This window comes from Sus scrofa, chromosome 9, assembly GCF_054392235.1.
Source record: "Sus scrofa isolate SSC_HxYL_T2T_F1_AM1 chromosome 9, Sscrofa_HxYL_maternal_Yorkshire_Landrace_v2.0, whole genome shotgun sequence".
NCBI lineage: Eukaryota > Metazoa > Chordata > Mammalia > Artiodactyla > Suidae > Sus > Sus scrofa.
In genome coordinates, this window is record NC_139391.1 from 43,245,307 (window position 1) to 43,269,593 (window position 24,287).

Here is a 24,287-nt window from a genome sequence, read left to right on the forward strand (position 1 = left end):
CACCTCCTTCTGACCTTCCTCCCAGCCTCACCTCAGGCTTTTCTTGTTAGTTCCATCTCCTGAGTTTTTCCAGATACCGAAAACAAAACAAAACAAAACAAAACAAAAAACTTCCCTCCCCCCAAAAGGGAGAGAGACAGAGGCAATCTAAGGAAGACCACCCACCTGCATGTTCAGAAAACCACAAGCTACTCTCTTCCTCTCTTGCTCTCTCTCTGTCTGTCTCTATCTCTGTCTCTCCCTCTCAGGCCCCCCTCCACTGCTAACATCAGAGATCAGAGCCTGCCTGTGCTCTCTTTCTGGTTTTTGGTTGTTGTTTTTTTTTTTTTTTTTCAATTTTTAAAAATTTTTTGTCTTGTTTTAGGGCTGCACCCATGGCATGTAGAAGTTCCCACAGCCACAGCAACACCAGATCAGAGCCATGTCTGCAACCTAACCACAGCTCATGGCCATCTCAGATCCTTAACTCACTGATTGAGGCCAGGAATCAAACCCGCAACCTCATGGATACTAGTCAAGTTCATTACTGCTGGGCCACAATAGGAACTCCTGCCTATGCTTTTTCCACTCCTACTGTCTTTCTCTTCCTAATAAACACTTATTTGCCTCACTAAAAACAAAAACAAAAAAGAAAAACCACAAGCTAAAATATGCCCAGACACTTTGGGTCCAAGTAGCTAAGAGAGTCAGTCCTGGCTTTCAACTCGGGAAGAAGCAGGACACTCCCTGAATCTGCCACACTGCCACACCAAACACAGCCTGCATCTCTGGGACCCTTACCCAAGAGAAGGGAAGGGACAGGACACCCTAATCAGATCCTGGTTTTCTCGGACACCAGCTGTGTGATGTGGGAAAAATTGCTTGACCTCTCTGAACTTGTTTCCTCATCTGTCAAAGAGGCATGACGAGCCCCATTTTATTTTTCATAAGAAATTCGGGAATGATGTAAATAAATCAGAGAGTACAGGCGATTACATCTGTGAGGCATTGCCATCCCTCTGAGCTCCCTTGTCTCATGCTGACATGAGCTCTGCACTGGAAATGATGAGATGGCAGAGGCTTGTGGAGTAAGAGGGAGGGTTGAGCTAGGGCTTCGCAGGCACAGACATAGGTGAGAAATCCCCAACCCTCGGATGTTAGCAGAAAGAAATTTTCTCGGGTGCTGCTCTGGGATATCCTGGTGATGGAGCCTGGACTGAGAGGTGTGAGGGGTGACTGCCTGGAACCTGTCTCTGCCGGCAGAAATGGCAGGCGTCGTTGAGAGTGAGTGCGTGCCCGGCAATCCCAGGAGCAGAGCATCAGATCTGAATTCAGGAAGGAAAGCTGGAGTCTCTGCAACCTCTCTGCAGGTTCCTCATCTGTGAATCTGAAATAATACCTACTTTGCCTGGTGGGCATTAAATGTCAAAGTGCTTTTTAAACTGGAGAGATCTGAAGAAATGTTTGCTTCTTGTGTTGCCCTTCCCCGTTCAGGCAGCTGAAAGATGGTGCTGTCTTCACAAAAAATTTGCAGCTCTTCTCACCAGTTTAAGGTCCGTGGGGTCCGCCCATCTGCCCAAGACACTTGCTGTTCACCAGCCTCGGCCGCCCAGTCCGCCTGTAAAAGCTAAGAATACGTCATAAAACTGCCGTAAGATTTTATGAGCTCTCTTTTCTTCCCAGGGACCGATCTTGGTTGCTGTGAATCATATGAATGTCCATATGTGGAGCTCAGAGTGTGGGGCTGGGGGTGGGTGCGGGGGGAGGACAGCAGATGGGGTGGGGACAGGTGGCTTCATGGGGGTATTTGGAACATCAGGACTGTGCTGCCTTAAAAGGGCTGCAGTTCTGGGTGACCTTGGCTGCCACCTTGATCGGGCCATTTAGTCTGGCCCATAAGACAGGCAGGTAAAGAAAAAGGGGGAGGGATGTGGTATAATACACAAGTCTGGAGTCAAACAGACCTTGGTACATGTCTCCCCTCCGCCATGTTGTAGCTGTGTGACTAGGCAGGTTGCTTAACCTCTCTGAGCCTTACTCTATCATCTGTCAAATGGGAACAATGATAGTGCTAAGCTTACAGGGTTGTTCAAATGAGATATATGGAACAAAGTGATTAGTAAGTGTCAAATATTACAATTATTTTTTGGACAGTGTTTAGGAAGTAGTAAATGTCCAATACACAGTTTCTGAATGGGTAAATAAATGAATGCATAAACAAATACATAGAACTTACTTCTCACTCACAATTTGAGAGTTCGAGATTATTTCATCTTCAAGGTCTCTCCCACAAGTCTCCTATTTTGAAGACTCTTAATTCTTTACTTAATGATGTCCTTTACTCATTATTTATTGAACATCAGCAATGTGCTAAATTGTGTTCTAATTCCTGTGAACAAAACATATAAAGCTGGAGTTCCCGTTGTGGCTCAGCGTAAATGAATCTGACTAGTATCCATGAGGACGCAGGTTCAATCTCTGGCCTCTCTCAGTGGATTAAGGATCCAGTGTTGCCATGAGCTGTGGGTAGGTTGCAGACGCAGCTCAGATTGAATCTGGCATTGCTACTGTGTAGACCATCAGCTACAGCTCTGATCTGACTCTGGCCTGGGAACTTCTGTAAACTCTGGGTGTGGCCCTAAAAAGACAAAAACCAAAAACAAAACATGGGAAGCCGTTGCCTTCTTGAAACTTGCTTTCTAGTGGTAGCAGAAGTGGGACATACACAAAACATGACAAATAAATATGATGTATTATAGCGAGAGGTCATCAAGTGCTATGGAGAATGGGAAAGCAGAGTGGGGAAACTAGGAAGAGTGCATTTCAGCTGTTTTTTTTTTTTTTTGCTCTTTAGGGCCACACTCAGGGCATATGGAAGTTCCCAGGCTAGGGGTCGAATCAGAGCTGCAGCTGATGGCCTATGCCACAGCCACAGCAACACCAGATCTGAGCTGCATCTGCAAGCTGCACCACAGCTCATGGCAGTGGATCCTTAACCCACTGAGCTAGGCCAGGGATTGAATCCACATTCTCATGGATACTATTTGGGTTACCGCTGAGCCACAACAGGAACTCCTGGTGTTTCAGTTTTAAGTAGGGAGATGGGGGGGGGGGGTTTCTCCATCAACATACTCCCTGGGGCAAAGACTTAATAGAGGTGAAAGAATGAGTCATGCTGATATCTGGGGAAGTCTAGGTAGAGGTAACAGCCAGAGCCAAGGCCCTGAGGCTGGAAGTGGTCTAGCATGGCAGAACAGCAAGGAGTACCCAATCCCTTCTTGCTGAAAAAGAAAACAGAATACAGAATGCAGTCCCCTCCACTGACCAGGAGAGGACTCCAGCTGTGGTCCCCACCCCTCTTCCTGATCTGTGTCCCCTGTCTCCCTATGTTCCATCCTGGCCAAGCTCTCCTGCCTAAGAACAGATGGTGCTGAGAAAATTTCTTTTTAAATGGAATAATTCAAGTGTTATCAATTCCTCCAATGGGTAGAAATGAAACATCAAACCTTTGGTTGGGCAGGAAGGATTGAGGAGTGGCTGCTAATCATGCATCTTCACCTGGAAAAAAGCAGCAGGTGAAGCAGGTGGCCAGAGCTGGATGAAAGCAAGGAAGCTGAGCTGCTTTGCCTGGGGCTAGGTGACAGCACCAGCTCCTACTCAGCTCTGCCTTGCAGTGGGAGGAACCCCAAAGAAGGAGTCGGGATACCTGTTTCCTGCTGGGACCCTACCAACAGCTAGAAAATCTGGCTCAAGGCATTTGGTTCTCAACCTCTGTTTCCTCTTCTCTACAACTTGAGGGCATTGAACTTGAAGATAGCTGATATTCTCCAAGTTTAGCTGCCATGTGTCTGTCTTTTCCACAAGACTCTAGACTCCTAGAAGGGCAAGTCTGGTTCATCTTTAATCCTCAGCAACTCCATCACAGGGACGATGTTTGATAAGATGGAGGGCTTCATCTTAGGGAAAGGGGCCTCTCTACAGCCTGGAGCCTTTACTGGGAGACAGCTCTAAGCTTGACCCCTTTGCTTTCTCTGGCCTTAGACATTTTGCTTGACTGCCCACTGACCCCTTCAGCCATAGGACCTTCAACCAAGGGGTAATTGATGAGAAAAATCAGTTTGTTGACTTTTCATTAATTTCTCTCAAGTGGGCTGTGTGGAGGCGGAGAGGATGCTGTGAGCTGCTTAGACGGGTGGACAGGCCCTAGGGTCAGCCTCTTCCTCCAAGAGGCCCTCTTAGGCTAATTAACCTCCTTATCTTCCTCACTCCCCCTGAATTCAAAGCCCTATCTGGGAAGATGCCTCCCAGCCCCCAGTCCTGGGAGTCCCCAGCCTTGCACTGGTCTCACTTGGAAGCCTGTGGCCCTAATGAAGGGAACCTACGTTCCCGCATGCGCCTCATGCTCCTTCGGAGGGAGGCCCTGCTAGTGCACGCAAGGCCCTGTAATTGCCCTGCTATTGATCTTAGCTGGTATTTCTGAAGCAGCCATGGCTGCTCCATGGGGGAGTGAGTGGTGGTGGGGGGGGAATGTGATGATCACAGAGGAATAGGCTTGGCAGCCAACAATAAGTTGCAGTGGTCCTCATGCCTGCCTGGCCCTGGCAGGTTTCCTGAGGACGGACCCTCTGTACCTCCTGATCCCCAGTTTGTGGCAGCAGAGAGGGTGGGGAACAGGAGGAAGGGGCTCGCTCTTCATCCTGATTGCCTGGCAAGGTGGGAAGGGGAGAACAGGAAGTGGACTCTCCATGCAGAACCTGCCCATGCCTTTTCCCATCCAGGAGCTGAGGCATCACCGGTGGCCTTAAAATGATATTTCAGGCTGGTGTGTCAAGTGACGTCCCTTCCCATGGGAAAACAGCTCTGGATGCCCGGGCCACATCCAAGCGGACAGAAGCATGGGCCACTGACTTAAATCCAGACGGTAAAGAAGATAATGAAACCTAACTTCAATGGCTTATTGACACGGTCTCAGTCCCATGCAGAGAAATTCCTGAAGGCCTGGCCCGTCTCCCCAAGACAGGCTCTGAGATACAGGGCGAAGATGCTGGGCCTGGAGCTTTAGGTGGTCCAACAACTGGTGAGAACTCTGGGGAGAGCTTCACATCCTCTGAGTCTCTGTTAGCTCAATGGAAAGTGGGGATTCCAGCAGAACAGGGGAGGTGAGAGAATTAGGTGAGAAAGGAAAATGCTTTATAAACTATACAGCAATAACAAAAGTTAGTTATTATTGTTATGGTCATTTTTAGCAGCTACCAATAAGCAGCATTTCAAATCAAAGTTTGTAATATGAACACGGTTTTTCTTTTTCTTTTCTTTGGTTTTTATTTACTTATTTATTTATTTATTTTAGGGCTGCACCTGCAGCATATGGAAGTTCTTGGGTTAGGGGTCAAATAGGAGCTGCAGCTGCCGACCTACGATACAGCAACGCCAGATCCAAGCCGCATATGTGACCCATACCACAGCTTGAGGGTGGCAACGGCGGATCCTTATCCCACTGATGGAGGCCAAGGATCGAACCCATATCCTCTTAAACACTATGTCAGGTTCTTAACCCACTGAGCCACAATGGGAGCTCCTGAATGAGGTTTCTCTACCTGGGTTGCAGAAGCCCACCATAATCTCTGCCCCCCAAAATCAAGGAGAGTTCGGAGGGTTTCAGCAGCTTCCGTCACTCTCCACTCAACACCATCCATCTCACACTGGTACCCTCACACTTTGCAGCTGGCTCCAAAGACCTTAAGCGAGGGACCTAAACTCCACAGTTCTCACCTTTCTAAAGCCCGGGTGAGCTCTGCATGTAATTCCCTGGAAGAGGCCTTCTGGTTACCTTCTGCCATCTCTCTCCTCCCCTCCATCTCTTTCCCATCCAGTCCTAAACCTTACCTTCCCCCCTCTCCGGATGTACACGAGCCCCCCAGAATCATACCTAGCCTCATCCACAAGCCCCCTTTCTTCCTATTCTTTGTCTTTCCAGGCTTTGGCAACAGAGATCAGTGTCCTTCCCCAGGAGATGTCCCTGAAATTCTTTAAGTGGCTGGGAGGGGAAAAGGATCTTGTGTATTTTTGGTACCAGAGATAATCAGATAATTGTGCAATTAGCAGTAATTTGATCGCTTCTGTAATTTCCTTTTAACAAGAGCCCCCTTTAAAAAAAAAGAGAGGGATTTCTCTTTTTTCCCTTGTTGTTGTTTCGTCTAGAGTGTCTGTCATCAGGAATTTGGTCCGACTCCCACGCACTCCTAGAGGCAGCGAGGGGGAGGGGAAGGATGCGGGAGGCAGAACTCCTGAGGGAGAGGATGTGGCTGTCGGGCGGCTCTCCCAGGCTCCCTGCCTTGCACAGGCTGTGGGAGGGGACCACGGAGGCGAGGCGGCTACTCTGGTCTCCAGAGATTGACTCCCGCTGACTGCCCCCCCCACCCCGGCCCCAGGTCGCTGGGGAGGGACCCTTGGGAGAGACAGCAGAGGCTGGGAGGATGCAGCCCGCCTTATGCTGGCTGGAGGAAGGCCTCCCCGTTTCACACTCATCCCGCCTGGGGGCAGGGCCCGGCGCTCCAGGGTCCAGCCGGCCCAGGACTGGGCTCCGCACCACACTCGCCCCCCAACTTATCCCCCACCCTGCCACTGGGGCTGTGGCACAGAGATGGCAAACACCCCCCAAGGCCTTGTGCCAGGTAATTACCAAGCAAATTCCCGGCGATTTCCTCTCCCCACCCTGGGCAGCGCCTGCTGCGCGTTCCCTGATTCGGGCCCCGGCTGTGCAATCAGCGCCCGGGAACCTGCGGGGACCCGTAATTGCTCTGGAGTTGCCCAGGACTTTGCAAGGTAAGCATGCGCCTGCTCCCAGGCCCGGTGCGCGCCGATCGCCTGGCGTCAGCCCTCCCTCCTCTCTCAGCAGATGCGGGGACCAGAGGATGCGCGGGCTGCGGGGGCTGCGCCGAGCCAGGTGGGCAAGTTCTGATTCCATGTTGCTGAGCCAGCCGCCCGGCGCTAATGGGGACGGGGTGCGGGTAGCGGGTGGGGCCAAGAGCGACTTGTGGCGGGAGAGGGGCCACCTGGCCAGGTCCCCGGGGAAGAGGGCTTTGGGGACACGGGCTCCTCCTATCCCTTCCCTCCGGTGGAGAGGCGCCTCATTGATGAGCCTTGTCATCATCCTTCAAGTGTAATTTTTTTAAATTGCAAAAATCTTACAGAGCTATTAACCTCAAAAGAGTTTAACATATGGCAGACCGAGTCTCCCTCTTACCCTAATTATAAGGCTTGCAGTAATGGGGCTGTCTTTTAAGTTACAGCTGCTGCGCTTTTGGCTTTCGCTAACATTACATCCTATTAAAGAGCTACATTAAATGCATGCAAATTGCCGGAGCGACCGCGCTCTCCCGACCAATGAGGGGGACGGATTGCAGCCGAGGCGGCAGTATCGGGGGTCAGACTCACCCTGCTGCGAGCGCCATATGATCTATCAATCAAACTCCTCTCATTAATTAACTAATTCATTAAATATCTTTATATATGAAGGCCCGGCCAGGCGGAACATTGTGTTGACAGGGACGTCCCGTCAGCACCTAGCCTGGCGCGCTCCCTTCCCCTCCCTGCACAAATCACCGGATGACTGGAGAGGTCAACTTCCGTGTCCGCCAGGAAGGAAGCAACCGCTGTGCCCGCGGCCCACCACTGGGGGCGCCCTCCTTGGGCCTCTCTGCACTCGACTCTCCTCTGTGTGGCCAGCAACTGGGAGCCTGCCCTGCGCTCTCCGTGTACGGTTGTCATGTGCTGTGTATGTGGGTTTGGTACCTTGGCTTCCCTGACACCCTAGAGGGCTGGGACGGGACCAGATTTTGCTCATCTTGGACCCTCTAGTCCAGGGCCTAGCATGTGGCAGATACTCTAAGTGTTTGTGGGAGGAAAATAGGCTGTACTGGAGTCCTTTCCTCGCTCCAGAGCCCTGGGCAGGAAGGAGGCCTCCTTTACAAGCTCTTCTGGGCAGTGTGAGCAGACAGCATCCCCAGAGAGGGATGCTTTAATGGTGATGCTGGAGGAGAGACAGGAATGGTGGGGAGAAAGGAACTTTCCAAGTTCAGAGCGGGTCATCCACACAGCCAGTCTCAGACACTGAGGCGAACTCTTGCGGGAAGAACAGAGCTATGTCCATCTGTGAAGAATAGAGAACCATTTTAGAATGGATGGTGGGCTTCCTTAGTTTATACACATACATCCATACCTATTTGCTGAACAGGTATTATAATCACTCCTTTCCTATATTATCTTATTTAATGTTGACATCAACTTTGCCAAGTGGTTGTTTATACTTCCAGGCCAGGGGGGAAGAAACAAAAACTTGGAAACAGTAAGTAACTTGCCCGAGGTCAAAGGGCAGAGCCAGAATTCAGACTCAGGCCGAGGGCCTACTGCTCCGTCATCCTGTAAAACATTATGCTTGAGGAGTTCCCGTCATGGCTCAGTGGTTAACGAATCCGACTAGGAACCATGAGGTTGTGGGTTCGATCCCTGGACTCGCTCAGTGGGTTAAGGATCCGGCGTTGCCATGAGCTGTGGTGTGGGTTGCAGATGCGGCTCGGATCCCGCGTTGCTGTGCCTCTGGCGTAGGCCTGTGGCTACAGCTCCGATTGGACCCCTAGCCTGGGAATCTCCACATGCCGTGGGTGTGGCCCTAGAATAGGCAAAAAGACAAACAAACAAACAAAAAATTATACTTGAGAGCTCGGTGGATGTGCTGCTTTCCTCCATTGCCTGCTTGGTTCACGTGGTTGTCTTTCCCTCCTTGTTTTGCAGCCACCTCTGTCTCCACTACCTTCTCTGCTGGACTGGTGGGTCTTTGCTCTGTGTTTGGGAAGATGAAGGTCACAGTGCAGCACCCCATGATCAAGGCTGCTGGCTCTTGCCTGGGCTTAGAATGGCTTGGGTGATTTTCCATATAGAGTGCCTGGGCAGACAAAACCAGCTGCCTTATAATGGTGTTATCTGCAAAGACCTGGGCTCTGGGCAGCTGGGCACAAGGAATGGGGATGGGATGGGTGCCTCCGAGCAAGTTCCTGCAGGACACTCCTCTACCAGGAGTGTCCCTGTTAGAGAGGACAGTCACAGGTGAGGGCTGCAGGTCAAGATAAAGAGTGTCTCTGCTGGCTTTGGTCTTAGTTCTTGCTGTTTAGTTCATGCAAGCACCCAGTCCACCCAAATGGAGCGAGCCATGGGGGCAAACATCCAGAGCCCAGGAAATCCTGGGGAAACACATGCCCAGATCCTTCCAGACTCCCTCTCACCCCCACCTCTCTCCATCCCGCTCACCCCCTTGCCCTTCTGAGACATGGGGCTAATGGACTTTGGCAGTTAGCACCCGGGATGTTGGGCACCAACCTCGCCATGGGCCTCTATAGCTTCCTCTGGCCTCCTCGGTTCCCAAGAATAGTTTGGGAATGGGGCGTGCTGTGCTAATGGGGGTTAATGGTAACTTCGGAATCAATTTTCCCTCCCAGAAGAAAATTCTCCCGGCTTAGGCGGCACAGACTGTAATAGTGAAAATGGCTCTAGATTTGAAAAATTGGCACGTTGTAGTCCAACAAGGCAATTTTTGAATTGTTCCATGCAGCTGTGCACCTCTGGATGCTATGCTGCTGGCATCCTAAAGCTACAGGCTGGAGAGCAACCTTTGGCCAAAAACAGCTCTGACGTTGTGTTTTTTTTTCTTTTCCCACCCCAGCCTGAATTTGCTGTTCTGTTCACCTGCCCCAATCCTTGGTGCTTTGGCCTCCTCCTTAGTAGCTGCCAGAGCCATTGGACAAGGAGAGAGTGCCTTGGCCCTCTGTAGAGCCTCACTCTCGAGGGCAACAGGCTGGGAAAGAGAGTTTCCTGAGGACCAGGGGTCTGTGCAGAGGCTGTGAGGAAAAGTCATGACAGCTCAGGACTACAGCTCCCAACCAGCTTTTTCTGGCCCGTGTCAAAGCTGGGCCTCTCTTGGACTTGGAAGAAGAAATGTTTGATTGCTGTGCAGGGTACTTGGTTTTGATGTGTGGCATTTCTTCTATTATAAAATGCAAACCATTTTTTCTTGTTTTTATAAGCCTTAAAATGCAGAGCAGGGCTTCTTAGAATAAAAATATATGGCATAGAAGTTGCCATCGTGTCTCCGTGGTTAACGAATCTGACCAGGAACTATGAGGTTGTGGGTTCAATCCCTGACCTTGCTCAGTGGGTTAAGGATCTGGCATTGCCATGAGCTGTGCTATAGGTCACAGACGCAGCTTGAATCCCACGTTGCTGTGGCTGTGGCGTAGGCCAGTGGCTACAGATCCGATTAGACACCTAGCCTGGGAACCTCCGTATGCCGCAGGTGGGGCCCTCAAAAAAAAAAAAAAAGACCAAAAAAAAAAAAAGTATATGGTATATATTTCAAGTAACAGAAGTTCAAGTAATAGAAGAACAGAATGGGTGAACTGCAGGGCAGCCCACCCCTTACTCAGTAAATATCCTCAGTGTACAGCTGGGGAACTGGAGGTGGCCCAAGTCACACATCTGATTGGTGGGAAGACCTCACTCTTACTATATAGTCCTCCAGGCTTTGGGTGATGGTCCAAGTGGCTGGGGTCGCCCGTTGTTCAAATTCCCTGTTCCCGTGGCCACAGCTCTCCACGTTCAGCTTCTTCCCCCTTCTGTGGGTCCTCTTAATGGTGGCCCGTATTTGGGGACTCCAGAGTAGGACCATGTAATAGGTTGAAATAGAACTCGGAACAAGTGCTAAACTGGGGCTTGACCTGCTGAGTGGTTTCCCCGCCCTGCTCCCCTGCACCCCATTTCTGACAATACATCCTGTGATCTCTGCCATGACCATGGGCCCTGACATCCACCCCCTTACTCCTCCAGATACAGGCCAGGCTCCTTTCTAGGACGTCTCGTGTGATTCATGAGAGGTGTGGTGTCTACTTCTGCAGCCTCACGTCTCACAACCATCGACCTTCCTCCCTGCATCACTTTGTCTTCACCCCACCGGACCCAGTTATCCTGGCGTCTACTTCTGCAGCCTCACGTCTCACAACCATCGGCCTTCCTCCCTGCATCACTTTGTCTTCACCCCACCGGACCCAGTTATCCTGGCACTTCTTGCCTTGCATTCCTCGTTTGCCTTTTCACATTAGGTTATCCCCTCCTCCTGGAAATCTGTCTTCCCCAACCTGTGCCCCTCCCTCCCACCTCCCTTCACCTGGCTAGATCCAACCCATCCCCAGTCTCAGCCAAGACACCAGATTCTCCTCACCAAGCCCTGCAGTCTGGATTGAACGCTCTTGCTATGGACTCCTAAAGCATCCTTACTGCCCCCTGTGCTGTCACTTACCTCTCTGTAGTAGAACTGTCTGAATCTTTTTGACTGGAATCTTCCATTAGAATATAAGCTCCAGGAGGGCAGGGCTGTGTCACGCCCACCGTTTGGTACCCAGCACCCTGGAGACTGGCTCCTGGCAAGCATTCCAGGAGGAGCTGAATGACATATAAAAATGCCGCTACTCCTACAACGAAAAACAACCGATATAACAACCGATATTTATTGAGTGCTTTCATGTGCCGGAAACTAGGCTAAGTGCTTGACGTGCATCGCCTAATTTATATTAGTTCTTGTATGAATTGAATGAGATGAGAAACAAGGGATTCTAATCCTGGCTCTGCCTCTAGTTGCCTATGTGACTTTCGGCAGTTCCCATGGTTTCCTCATCCTCAGAATGAAGGAGAGGGAAGGGGCAGGTAGAATGCATTCGTCGTTCTTTTTCCTATAGGCAGAAAGGGAATCAAGAGTCAGTCTGGGCCGGGCCCAGGGGAATCAACCCTCAGGATTCAGAGAACCGGCGGGCACAGAGGGTCAACCGTCTAGTCCGGGAGCAGAAGAGGGATCTGGCCGCGAGGCTGGGAAGGGCAGCGGGTTGCTCTCCCATGCTGTGGCTGAGCTTCCAAATAGAGAGGCCCGCTGCTCACTGAGTCATTATGCTGGTCTCCTGGCCGTCACCTCGGGCATTGTCTGATTTAAGTGTAATAGCTTGTTTGGTGGATTTTGCCTTCTATAGAAATCCCCCCAAGAGTGAAGTGCAGCATTCAGCCGGGAGAGCACAGGCCTTTGTGCGCTGATGGCCCAGCCTCGACTGAATGTGTTTGGAGTTGGTTATCAAAGGGGAGGATAAATTAGAGCACAGGGCTGCGTAGGGAGGAAGAGGGGGCCCTTTCATGAGCAGAGCTGAGCACTTAGGCAGCTGACTTGGGGCTGGGGAGCCCCGGGGCTGGCCCTCTGGACTTTGGCAGTGGGAGGCAGCAGGCAGGCCTGACTGTACCCTGACTGAGCCCCAGTTTTGAGATCCCACTAGATCCTGAGTGGGGGCAGCAGGAGGAGGGGCAGCGAGGGATATTGATGACAGAGTAGCTTCAAGGACTTGGAGGAGGGCTGCTGGGGGGCTGGTGAGCTTAGCACCTTCTCTCCTTGTCCTAGTCTCTCTTTAGTTCCATTTTTTTTTTTTTTTTTTTTTTTTTTTGCTTTTTAGGGCCGCATCTGCAGCATATGGAGGTTCCCAGTCTAGGGGTAGAATTGGAGCTGCAGCTGCCAGCCGCAGCCATAGCGACTCGGGATCCCAGCCTCGTCTGTGACCTACACCACAGCTCACGGCACCATTGGGTCCTTTAACCCACTGATGGAGGCCAGGGATCAAACCCACATCCTCGTGGACACTAGTCCAGTTCTTAACCCACTGAGCCACAACAGGAACTCCTCTTTCAGTCCAATTTGCATAGTTGCATAAGCCTAAGCCCTCCTGGCCCCCCTCCCTGGGATTTATTTGAAATTATGTTCTGAGGGCACTGAAGGCTCCAAGGGGCCTCTTTAGTCTCCAGGATGCTGTTCAGGGGCGTCACCCCCATCTGCCTCCCTCCATCCCTCCTCACCCACTTACCCGCTGGCTCTCAGGGCAGTTTTATGGGGTGCACTGGTCAGTCAGGGACGTGGAGCTCCCAAAATAAGCTATCCTGGGCATTCAACCCTCTCTGTGGTCTTGGCTTCTGATGTCCAGATTGAGAGGCCAAGCTGGGCACAGCTGTCAGCTGAGCCACCGGCAGGGCTGCTGAAATAGTAAATTGTATTGAGTGCCCAGTTTTGTTTTTTGGGTTTTTTTTTTTTCCTCTTAAGAATGTTTCCTTCTGTTTTTCAGTGGATCTTTCTCCCCATGTTTGTGTCCCTGGGCTCCTCACTGACAGCTTCTTGTCATGTGGGGTCTTGATCCGCAAGCTCACTCCTCAGGGAACCAGAGAACTTCTCTTTGCCCATTAGAACCTAACTCTGAACAGGATCATTTTCCCCTGGAAGGAACCCAAGACACAAAGCTATATTCCTATTTTTAAAACCTGTTTGGAGTTGCAGATACTGTAAAGAATTGTCTGAGGAGCTCCCATAGTGGCTCAGCAGTAGCAAACCTGACTAGGATCCATGAGGATGCAGGTTTTATCCTTGGCCTTGCTCACTGGGTTAAGGATCCGGTGTTGCCGTGAGCTGCTGTGTAGGTCACAGACATGGCTCAGATCTGACGCTGCTGTGGCTGTGGTGTAGACTGGCAGCTGCAGCTCCACTTTGACCCCTAGCCTGGGAACTTCCATATGCCCTGGGTGTGGCCCTAAAAGTAAAAAAAAAAAAAAAACCTCCTGATTTCTCAACAAAAAATAACTAAATTAAAAAAAAAAAAAAAGGAATTGTCTGAAAGCTCTTACCCCATACTCCAGAAACACACACATATTCTCATGCATACAAAAGTGGAGCTGCCATTTCAGGGGGGTTACACCCTCCAATTTCATGTGTGCCTCTCACCCTGACATTTTATCAATTTTTTTTTTTTTTGTCTTTTTATGGCCGCACCTGCGGCATATGGAGGTTCCCAGACTAGGGGTCCAATCGGAGATATAGCTGCCAGCCTACACCCCAGCCACAGCAACGCCAGAACCAAGCCGCATCTGTGACCTACACCACAGCTCATGGCAATGCTGGATCCTTAACCTACTGAGCGAGGCCAGGGATTGAACCCACAACCTAATGGTTCCTAGTCGGATTTGTTTCTGCTGCACACAATGGGAAATCCTGGATGCACATTTTGAATTATCTGGAAGCTTTTATAAGATTCTGAGGTCTGGGCCTGACACAGGAAGACTCTGATTTAAATGGTCCAGGGTGGGGTCTAGGCATTAGGATTTTTCCCGGAACACTCTAGGAGATTCTAATGCAGCCAGGATGGAGACTCATTGCCCTCGGACCTCTTAGGTCGTTCCGAACCCTGCGTCTGATTAAGAGCCCCGGCTGTGGAGAGGCAAGGCCTATAGAGAGGAAGGCGCGGGTTGCTGGGCTGTGGGGAAGAGGCCGGCACCATGAATGGATTTATCATTTGGCCTCCTGGGTTTAAAATCCTTTCCTTCTTTCCTCACCCCTTGAGGGGTGCTTCCTTGGTGTTCACTTCAAATAATTTTAGCATACCGCAGTGGGAAGGGAGCCCGGCTGCCTTGATGTGCGTCTGTCATTTCAAGGAGCTCAATAAAAATTTAGTTTCGGTGTTCATTCAAGGCAACTTGCGCACAGAGGTCTTATGTTGCAAACCAGAGTTCTCTTTTCATCTGGTCACCCCCGGGGAAATTGTGTATTTGAAATTCAAACAATATTTGGGCAAAAAGCATTTCTCATTATTCGCGGTGGAGAAGGCCAATGAGAGGAAAGCACGGGGAAATGATTGAGTGACATTTCTATTTGCTGGTTTGACTTTTCCACCAAGGGCCGCCGTGCTTTGGGGCTGCCAGGGAACCTCGGCTTCCCGGCAAATGCCAGACCCCCGCTCCTGGAAAAAATCATTCGGAGGGAAGAACGCGAGTGGGCTGGAAATGGATTTGAAGAGTCAATGTGACCTCACGTTGATAATCGTTCATGAGACGGGGAAAGAATTCTGTGTTTCCTACAAGTTCTCTCTAGGAAAGAGACTCAGTTCTGGACTCTCAAGGTTGAAGGGGACTCAGAGATCGTCTGGATCTACCTTCTTTGGGAGGTGGATCCTCTCTAGAACATTTAAATAGGCACTGGCAAGTATTTAAATGAATTCATACGTTTATTTATTCACTGATGAAGCAGGGACTCTGTCCTGCCCTTGGCAAGGTGTGTAGGGGAGTTCAGAGACTGGCGGGTCACACCTGCTCTTAGGTAACTTAGAGTTTCCTGAGGATTCGACAGCTAAGATGCCAGGGAGATGTGGTGAATGCTGTGAGGGGAAGAGGCTGCAGGGCCAGGGGTTCACCTTGACTGAGCAAGACACTTCTCAAATTGCCACAACAGCCTTGAAAAGGAGTACTATAATTATCACCCCCTTTATATTTTTAGGTTTTATTTTTTATTAGAGTATAGTTGATTTACAGTGTTGTGTCAATTTCTTCTGTACAGCAATCTGACCCAGTCATACATATATATATACGTTCACTTTCTTATATTATCTTCCATGTGGTCTATCCCAAGAGACGAGATAGAGTCCCCTGTGCTGTACAGGAGGACCTCATTGCCTATCCATTCTAAATGTGGTAGTTTGCATCTATAAACCCCTCATCACCCCTTTTACACGAATAAGGAATCTGATGCTCAGAGAGGTGAATTTGCTCTCTCCAGGTGACAGAGCCAGTAACAAGGATAAGCATTTATTTTTTTTGCTTTTTAGGGCCTCACCTGCAGCATATGGAAGTTCTCAGGCTAGGGGCAGAATTGGAGCTATAACTGCTGGCCTACACCACAGCCACAGCAACGCCAAATCCCAACCACATCTGGGACCTACACCACAGCTCACGGCAACGTCAGATCCTGAGTGAGGCTAAGGATCGAACCTGTGTCCTCATAGATGCTAGTCAGATTTGTTAAGCACTGAGCCACGACAGAAACCCTGAGAATAAGCCTTTTAACCCAGTGTGTCCCAGGCCAATCCTTTTGCCACTGTAAAAATCTGCTTTAGCGTTCCATGATGGTCAGTGGGCTAAGGGTCTGGCACTGTTACTACTGTTGCTCTTGTTACTGTTGTGGCGCAGGTTGGATCCCGGTGTGAGAACTTCTGCATGCCGTGGCTGCGGCCAAAAAAATAAATAAACCAAAATCTGCTTTGCTAAGAAGTGCCAAAAAGGGCAAAGACCGACTTTCGGCTGGGCTGGGGGATGAGAAAACAGGGCTTTGGGCAGGCGGAAGTGGGATGTTCAAAGTACCCTAGTGTCGAAGTTTCCCAGGCTCCATGGTGCTTGGGGAAGAACACGTAGCAGCCTGTGCTAGGAGACAGGGGCTGAGAATGAGAGTGGGAAGGTGGGTTAGGACAGGTGTTTGAAGCTGTGGAGACTAAGGAGGTGGATTTGGGGTGGAATCGACAGTGAGAAAACCCTCAAAGTTTTTGAGAGGAGAGGGAGTCTGATGTGATCATTGCTACTCTTGCCTTGGGAGGAAGAGTGGAGACTGATTCCTGGCTCTCTCATTTCCTAGCTATGCAATTTGGGGCAGATTATTTAATCTCTCTCTGCCTCAGTTCCCTCATCTGTAAAATGGGAATGATAACAGTACCTACCGCACAGACTTGTTGTAAGGATCAAATGAATAATGTCTGCGCGGGGCTTAGAATAATGCCTGGGACACAGTCAGCTCTTCATAAGTGTTGGGTAAGTTTTGCCCTGGGAGAATTTAATTCTGAGAATAGTGCATGTGGGGGTGGGGAAAGTGGGGAGAGCTAGGAGGCCCGGATGTTAGCCAGGAGGCTGATATAACAGTCTGGGCAAGAGGGTCTAAGGGTCTAAGGACTTCACCTTGACCTAGAGTATAGATGACTGGTACCCATGGCATGTAGCAAAACATGTGGAGGGGGGATCAGTGTTCCTTGGCTTCTTATTGGCTGTGGGGGCGCACTCAGGGGTCCCCAGGGATAACTCTCAGCTCGGAGAGGAGCAGTATCAGTCCTAGACCTCAGGGCACTGGGAGAAGTCACAGGTGAGTGGGGGAAGATGACAAGGTTGGTTTAAATTTGTGTTAAACTAGAATGAGAAGCAAGCCTAGAGCCAAGAGACAGGGCAGAGGAGGAGCAGCCGAGCCTTGCCCATGGCTTATTTCTATGAGGCTGCTTTGCTTCTTTGTCCCCCTACCCCCAGTCCTGGGAAACTCTGTCTTCATACTGCTGTTGATTCCTGGGCTCCCATCTCCTCTGTGCCCCCACCCCTTCCCCGTGTGGCCTCTGCAGCTGCTTCCCCAAATAGTCAGGGTATGAGGATGCTGGTCCGCATTTCCTGCAGTTGCCTCTGGAAGGCTGGGTAGGAGGGATAGGTGGGCAGAATGCCCAGGCTGTGCCAACCAGGAGGAAGAAGGAAGAATTTGGGGGATGGTGTTAAGAAGCAGCAGAAAACAAGATTTGTGCCCTAGGAGGAGAAAATTGATGAGTGACCAGCTTTGGGGGCTTTCAAAGGCTTTCTGCTGCCACAAGAACAACTTGATGGGGACCCAGTGACCTTCCGAATTCCCCGCACCTGTCTGATAGTGTGCATGTGGCTTTGTAAGGGGTGTGCATACCAGCTCATCACCTGGAGGGATTGCTGAGGGCTGGAAGGTAGGGGGAGCTGAGCCTGGACTGCTGCTCCCAGCCCTCCATCCTCCATTCAGTCCCATCCTGCCTGTGGGCATCAGGGATTCAAACAAAAGAAGGCTTGCAACTGAAGTGGGGAATCTTATGGCGAAATTACCAGCCTGCTGTCAACCAAGCGCTCCACCTCGCAGAACAGACTCCAGACAGGTTGCAGCGTGTCAGGCTCGGGCCTGCCTGGGCTTGGCAGGGGGTCCTGTGGGCAGACAGAGTCAATTACCCAGAAAGGTTCCACTTAACTTCCCCTGCTGTTTGCAGACCCTGCCCGGGCCTCTATAGCCTTGCTGGCCCCGGCCAAAGCACTGTCGGTCTGCACTGGAGCCAGGTACCTGCCAGCTCTGTCCTAGAACATGTCCAGGGCCGCTGGATCTAGGAGTCTGGCCTCCTGCCCTCGTTGGCTCTAGGGCTGCCCTCAGCCAGTGCATTTCCATTTCTCCCCCTGCAGACCTCACAGGATCCTCGGGTGGGAGGGACATCAAGGGGCTGCCTCCTCTCATGTCCCTCTTGAGAGGCAGAAGCATTGCATGTGTCCCCCCCTCCTCCCCCTCACCTGTCCCAGTTCAGTGAGTGGTGACAACCTGGGCTCTGGAGTCAGACAGACATGGGTTTGAAGCTGGGACCAGCCACATACCACGTGGGGCCTGCCATGTTGATTTAACCTCTTTAAACTATAGTTGCACCATCTGTGAGATGAAAATAATAATCATTTATATCTCGTAGGGTTACTGATTGTGAGGATCAAAGAAGATAGCAGGTATAAAGTACCTAAAATACCGGCACAGGATAAATGCTGGCCAGTATTCTTTCTTTCCTCCCCGCATCCCTCCAACCTTCCCCTCCTCCCCCCACCTTCCCCTCCTGCTTTTGTCTTCCATGTATTCACTGAAGATGCTCACTTATCAGGAAGTTTGGTGTTTTGGTTCCTCCTTTCTGCTATAGAATCCTGAATTGGAAGAAAACCTAGCTTCTAGTCCAGGCTTATCTATCATTTCTCCTCATACAGAATTGAGTCCATAACACCAAAATATATTATGAAATTAGGGTATGTTTCCCACAATGGGTTAATGCCAGTTCACCAAGGTCAAGGACTTTAGGTTACGTCCTAAGGGTCACTGGCTTCTACCTGTTTAGCCACTGAAGTTCTGTGTTTCATGGACATTTCCTCTCTGTGCACCCCCTCAACCAGCCCAGTCATCGTCCACATGTTTGCTGTTGATCGGAAACACCCCAAAATGCAGCTTACAGCTCTTGTAGGTATAATGCTGTGAAAGGATTTCAGCTTCCAATAAGTGCCCAGTGGATGGAAGGTGAATCCTATCATTTGGTCATTAGGTCATTCAACAAACATGGAGAGCCTACTATGTGCCTGGGAGCTGAGGGTTTAAAGGCAAATAAGACACCCCAATTTTTCAACAAGTGAGCAGCCTGCTGGGGAGGTGGATGAGTAAACAGATAATTAGAAAGGAAGGTACTAGACGCTATGACAGGAGTGGAGTGATGGGTCAGAAGAAGACTTGGAGAGCCTTCTGGGATGGAATGGGAACTACATTCTGCAGCTCATGTCTGACTGAGCTGGAACCATGGAAACCTGCACTGCCCCGCCCACTCTGAAGAGGACCTTAGAAGCAACTGGCTTTTGAGTTCCCCGGTCCAGCCACCTGCCATCTTTCTCGAGTTGGATTCTTTTGTTGCCATCCTCTCATAGGGCGCTCTGTCTGAGGGGCCTTGGCTGGAGCATCTCAGGTCGGGGGGAGGCATCTGCCCTCCATCTCCTGTGCCACGCCGGTGGGTGGGTGAGGTGGGCCTGACGAGGACTGGGAGCTGTGACTGCAGCCCAGCACTGCCCTAATTGCGCTAGACAGAGCTGTTTAAATACCACCAGACAGAATATTACTCAAATTAAAAATGAGGCCTTAAATGTCATTATTTGTGTCATTATTAATAGCCCCTAATTGTGTTCTCTAATCATCATGAAATTATGTTAGTATTAATATTCACGTCAAAGCTGCCTAGGGAACTTGGAAGATTTTTTAAAAAATTATACCATATGTCAGTTCCCATGAATGTGAAGCAAGTGCTGGTTTTAGTGCCTTGGTTCCGACGGGAGATGAGAGGCTGGCCTCTGCGGCTGGGGACCAGAATAGCCGGTGATTGCCAAGGTCCCCTTAATTCCCGCCCCCAGAGTCACTGGCTCCTGGACCTGTCCACCTGGCCCTGCGGAGGTGTGAATAGGACCTGCTCTCCCGGAATTCTCTGCAGGTCTCCTGCCAGCCGCTCTTACCTGGGAGGGGATTAGTGTCTGCTCAGACTGGAAGGTGTTTGGGGCCCTGGGACATGACACCTCCCCTCTCCTGCAGCTTGGAGACCTGCCTGAGCCTAGACACCATAATAAGAAACATGTGGCCCGCCCGCCTGCCCACACTCGCCATCAACTCAGACGCTTGCCCTCCGTGCATCTGGGTCTCTGCCCGAACTGCCCTTGGTGGCTTGGAGAAGTGGTACCAAAAAAAAAAAAAAAAAATGTTTGAGTCTCCCAGAGAAATTTCTCATACCATGTAATACAGAAAGAACTTTTGGAAAATATATAGAGATATGGAATTTAACAGTACATAAGGAGTATCCATAAGATCTGGGAACAGGTGAATCTGTGTCCTCAAGAATATCTTTGTCCTGTTAGGCGCAAAATAGAATGATCCGTGTTTGTACATTTTATCAAGGACGCCCCTGGACTTGGCCCCGTGCTGACCTCACCCAGCCTTCTTTAGGGGGAACCACTGGTTGCCGGGTTCAGGACGAGTTCCCTTTGGACACTTTCTTTTCTGACCAGAGACTTCAGGAGTGAGAGTCCCTGTGGGGAATGAGCCGAGTGTGTCTCCACAGTCACATGGGACCCAGTTCTGCCTCCGCCTTAGACTGACGGCGGATATAAGGGGTGGCATGGTGACAAGGTGGGTGATACTGCCAATTAGAGGTCTCCCGCCGCCCCCGTGGGGATTTGCGGGGCGAGTGCCCTGGGACCCCCAGAGGCATCAGCCTCCTGCTGGCATCACTCACTGGCTCCTCTTCGTCGCTTCTACAACATTCCTTTCGGCTGCGCGCACCGCCTCAGTCATCCGCTAATGGAGTCCACGTGACCGCGATGTGTCAGACAAATCTGGGGCAACCGCCTCACTCTCTTCCCGGAGCCCTTGGAATTCTCTGGAACTGAGAATATTCAAATGCCTTTCTTGGTGAAACAGCAGGCTTCCAACCCCCCCCCACCCCAAATATTATGACTTGAGTTAAATATAACCCAGAGCATGAAAATAACGGCACAACACGGGGAGTGGAGAAGCCATGGAGTGAGCAGCTCACACACCCAGTCACACTATCTGTCACGCTGGGGGTGGCAGGGCATCCGCGGACCCCCGAGGCCACTCAGGCAGAAAGCCCACAAACCCACACAGAGCTCTGGTGCCTTCTGGGCTGGTGAGTAGCCCCTTCAGCCTGGGGTGTGTGTGGGGGGCTTCCCTCTGCAGGTTTCTGCAGAGATGCTCTTTGTCTCGAATCAGACGTGGTGTGACTTCAGGGGCTGGGGAGGATCTCTCTTAACTGGTGTGTGGAAAGGGAGACTTGCCCGCTTTCTCAGACGAGGAGGGAGGATCAAGGTGGGAGGGGGTTGCAGGCGGCGGCAGCTGGCATCCCAGGCATATTTCCAAGCCAGAGGGCACAAATGCGCCCCGAGTCACTGGACTGCCTTTTAAGATAATCTAGAAGGAGAGACCTTGATCTAGGGAGGGGAGAGTGGGCAGCTGCCTGTTTGGGGCCATGAGCCAGATTCTCCAGCCTCTCTCATAACGTCATGCATAAGTGTGTGCTGGAAACTCAGTGGGTAATAGAAAGCAAAAGTCAGGCTCTCTGAATCCCAAACCCAATGATTACTGTAATTGTCGGCCGAGCACTGGATTTGAACCAGTGAACCTAGAATGGAATAGTTGAATAGGCCTCCTCTCAGAGCCATTCTGCCTCTGAGTTACCCAGCAACAGCCACGTGGCTGCCCCCTCTTCTCTGCTTTGGGCCAAACAGCAGATAGCTCCAGCCAGTCCAAAAGGGCAGATTTCGTGGCATCTTCTTTGCATCATGAATACTTTATGCATGTAGGAGGATTTATAGCATTTGTAATATGCTTCACTTATGCCTCCTTTGATGCCCATAAGGTAAGTAGGGCAGATGTAATTACCTCCCACTTTACAGATGAGAAAATTGAGCCTCAGTGCAGGTATTGGCCAACAGCTATATGGCTTACAAATGACACAGTGGAGTTGACCCCAGGTCTTCTGATGGCTGGGGCTACAATTTGAATAGCCCCCTCCCACCAGGAACACCGCCTCCCGGCCGCCCCCGACTCAGAGGCAATTTGGGAATTCTGAGAAAAGTCAAGGGGCCAGCTAGACCATGAATTCTATAAAGAATTCTATAAAGCAGCAGTGGTATTATTAGATCTCAGCCTTTCTCCCAATTTTTTCCTTTTTTTCAGTCCTATCTTGGGCGTGCATGAGATGCGGTCCAGAGGGAGGCGTGGGAAGGTGGGAAAGGAAGGCGGAGAAAAAGCTTTTTCCCTCTCAGGGTCTTTGCTTTTGTTCTCTGTGGCCCTTCCCTGAAGAAGTCCCCAGAAAAGGCTCTCGTTCCTCCGGCGTCTGAAAACAAAACTGCAAAGCTCCTCCTCCCCATCCTTCTCCCGACCCCTCCCCAAATTCAGCTGATCCTGAGACGCCTTCATTGAGAAACAGCTTGGATTGAGGAAGGGGGTTCCAGCTTCCCTCGGCACTTCAGGTGAGGGTCTTGGGAAGAGACAAGAGCCACTGTAAAGACACCTACCCTGGACTCCCACTTGAGCTACCTACCTGCCTCCTGCCTGTGGAAAAGAGGCAGAAAGCCATGTTGGTGGGACTCTCGGAACACATGCTTCTGCCGCCTCTTCCATCGTGACACCCGCGGTCTAGCTTTCCACTTCCGTGCCCCCTAATCCTCCTTCCACCCCCCACCTTCCGCGCTATAAAGCCCCTGCTACAAGTTGACAAAGCTGACTGGCTGCCTAATGTGCTACAGGTGTTGTTGCTAGGCAACCACCCCACTCTGTGGCTCAGGCTCTGTCGGCCCAGCTCAAACCCCTGGTAGCACTTAACCCCATAACTGCTTAACGCAAACGCTAATTACCCAGGCTCACCGGACAGTGCACTTATACTCCGTGACCAAGGAGCGGGGGGATAGATTCTTAGCACCTTCGGGCCTCCCAGCAGCCCTGCCCACCGCCGAGCCCTGGGTCAGGCTGCCCCAAGCACCACGTAGAGGCCTTTTGTTCATAACTGCCTGTTCCTCCTTCCAGCTGCTTCTAGAGGATACTGACGGTAGTGTTGGCCATCTCTCTCCACTGGACTGGATTCTCCCTAAGTGAGGCAAATGTCTTGACCGCACTCTGGTCTCCAGGAAAGAGGTGGAAAGCTCGTTTCTGCATTTTATTTTATTTATTTTTTGGCCAAGCCCATCATTTTCAGAAGTTCCCAGGCCAGGGATCAAACCCAAGCCATGGCAGTGACCCAAACACAGCAGTGACGACACCAGGTTCTTAACCCGCTGAGCCACCAGGGAACTCCCTGGTTCTGCATTGTAAACTACATTCTGAAAAACAAAACAAGACAAAACTCCATTCTGCTTAGCACTCTTGACCTTAAACCTCTCGGTGAGGAATGAGATTCACTCTTCAAGGTCTGTACTCAGCTGAGCTCAGATGATCACCAATTTTGGACAGTTCCTTCCAACACTTGAATGTTTTTAATGCACTCTTGTTTTTGGCCTTTGCTTCCCCAGATGGAGTAACTCACAGTCCTTTAGCTTGACCAGGAGTTACAAGAAGCTCTAAACATGCCTAGAGGGACTTATATAACACATGGATGGCGCTCTAGCAGAACTGGCCTATTCCTGAGCCGGCCTCCCCTTTCAGACTGTGATCACACTGCCCAATTCATGACGGCTCCTTAGCAATTCTTGGCAAATGCATGAGCACAACCCCGCTTTTACTTCTCTCTTCTAACCCACAGAGTAGGGCTGACAGTGATGAGTGAGGCCATTACATGCCACAACAGATGCCCCCTCCCGTTTTCCTACTGTTCTCACTACACTCTTCCCATAAACCAGATCATGGGGGATTCTATGCCTGATCACCTTTCTCCTGGTGAGGCGCCTAATTGTGAGGGGGCAGGTTTATGCTGGCTGGGCCATGAGAGTGGAGATTTCAACCCGTTCCTGAAAGCCAACTTCTCCCCAGCAAACTGGCCACCTCTCTGTGATGCCAGAACATTGGAAGGAATTTCCTTTATTTTTATTTTTAGGGCTGCACCTGCGGCATGTGGAGGTTCCCAGGCTAGGGGTCGATTCAGAACTATAGCTGCCAGCCTACGCCATAGCCACAGCAACGCAGGATCTGAGCCGTGTCTGCAACCTACACCATGGCTCACGGCAACGCCAGGTCCTTAACCCACTGACCGGAGCCAGGGATTGAACCCATATCTTCATGGACACTATGCCATGTTCTTAACCTGCTATGCCCCAGCAGGACCTCCTAGAAGGAATTTCAAGGGGTCACCGCTGCTCTCTGTTTGGGCTGGAAA

The 24,287-nt window shown here is 50.8% G+C and overlaps 1 long non-coding RNA gene across 1 annotated transcript; it reads right to left on the reverse strand.

Annotated features, from left to right (window-relative positions):
• Positions 1 to 1,109: 1,109 nt before the first annotated feature.
• LOC106504883 (uncharacterized) lies at positions 1,110 to 7,584 on the reverse strand. The gene is made up of 3 exons (XR_001298820.3): positions 7,417 to 7,584; positions 2,216 to 2,368; positions 1,110 to 1,606 (listed from the first exon to the last, which is right to left on the reverse strand). It is a non-coding gene; the product is annotated as an uncharacterized LOC106504883 (long non-coding RNA).
• Positions 7,585 to 24,287: the final 16,703 nt, after the last annotated feature.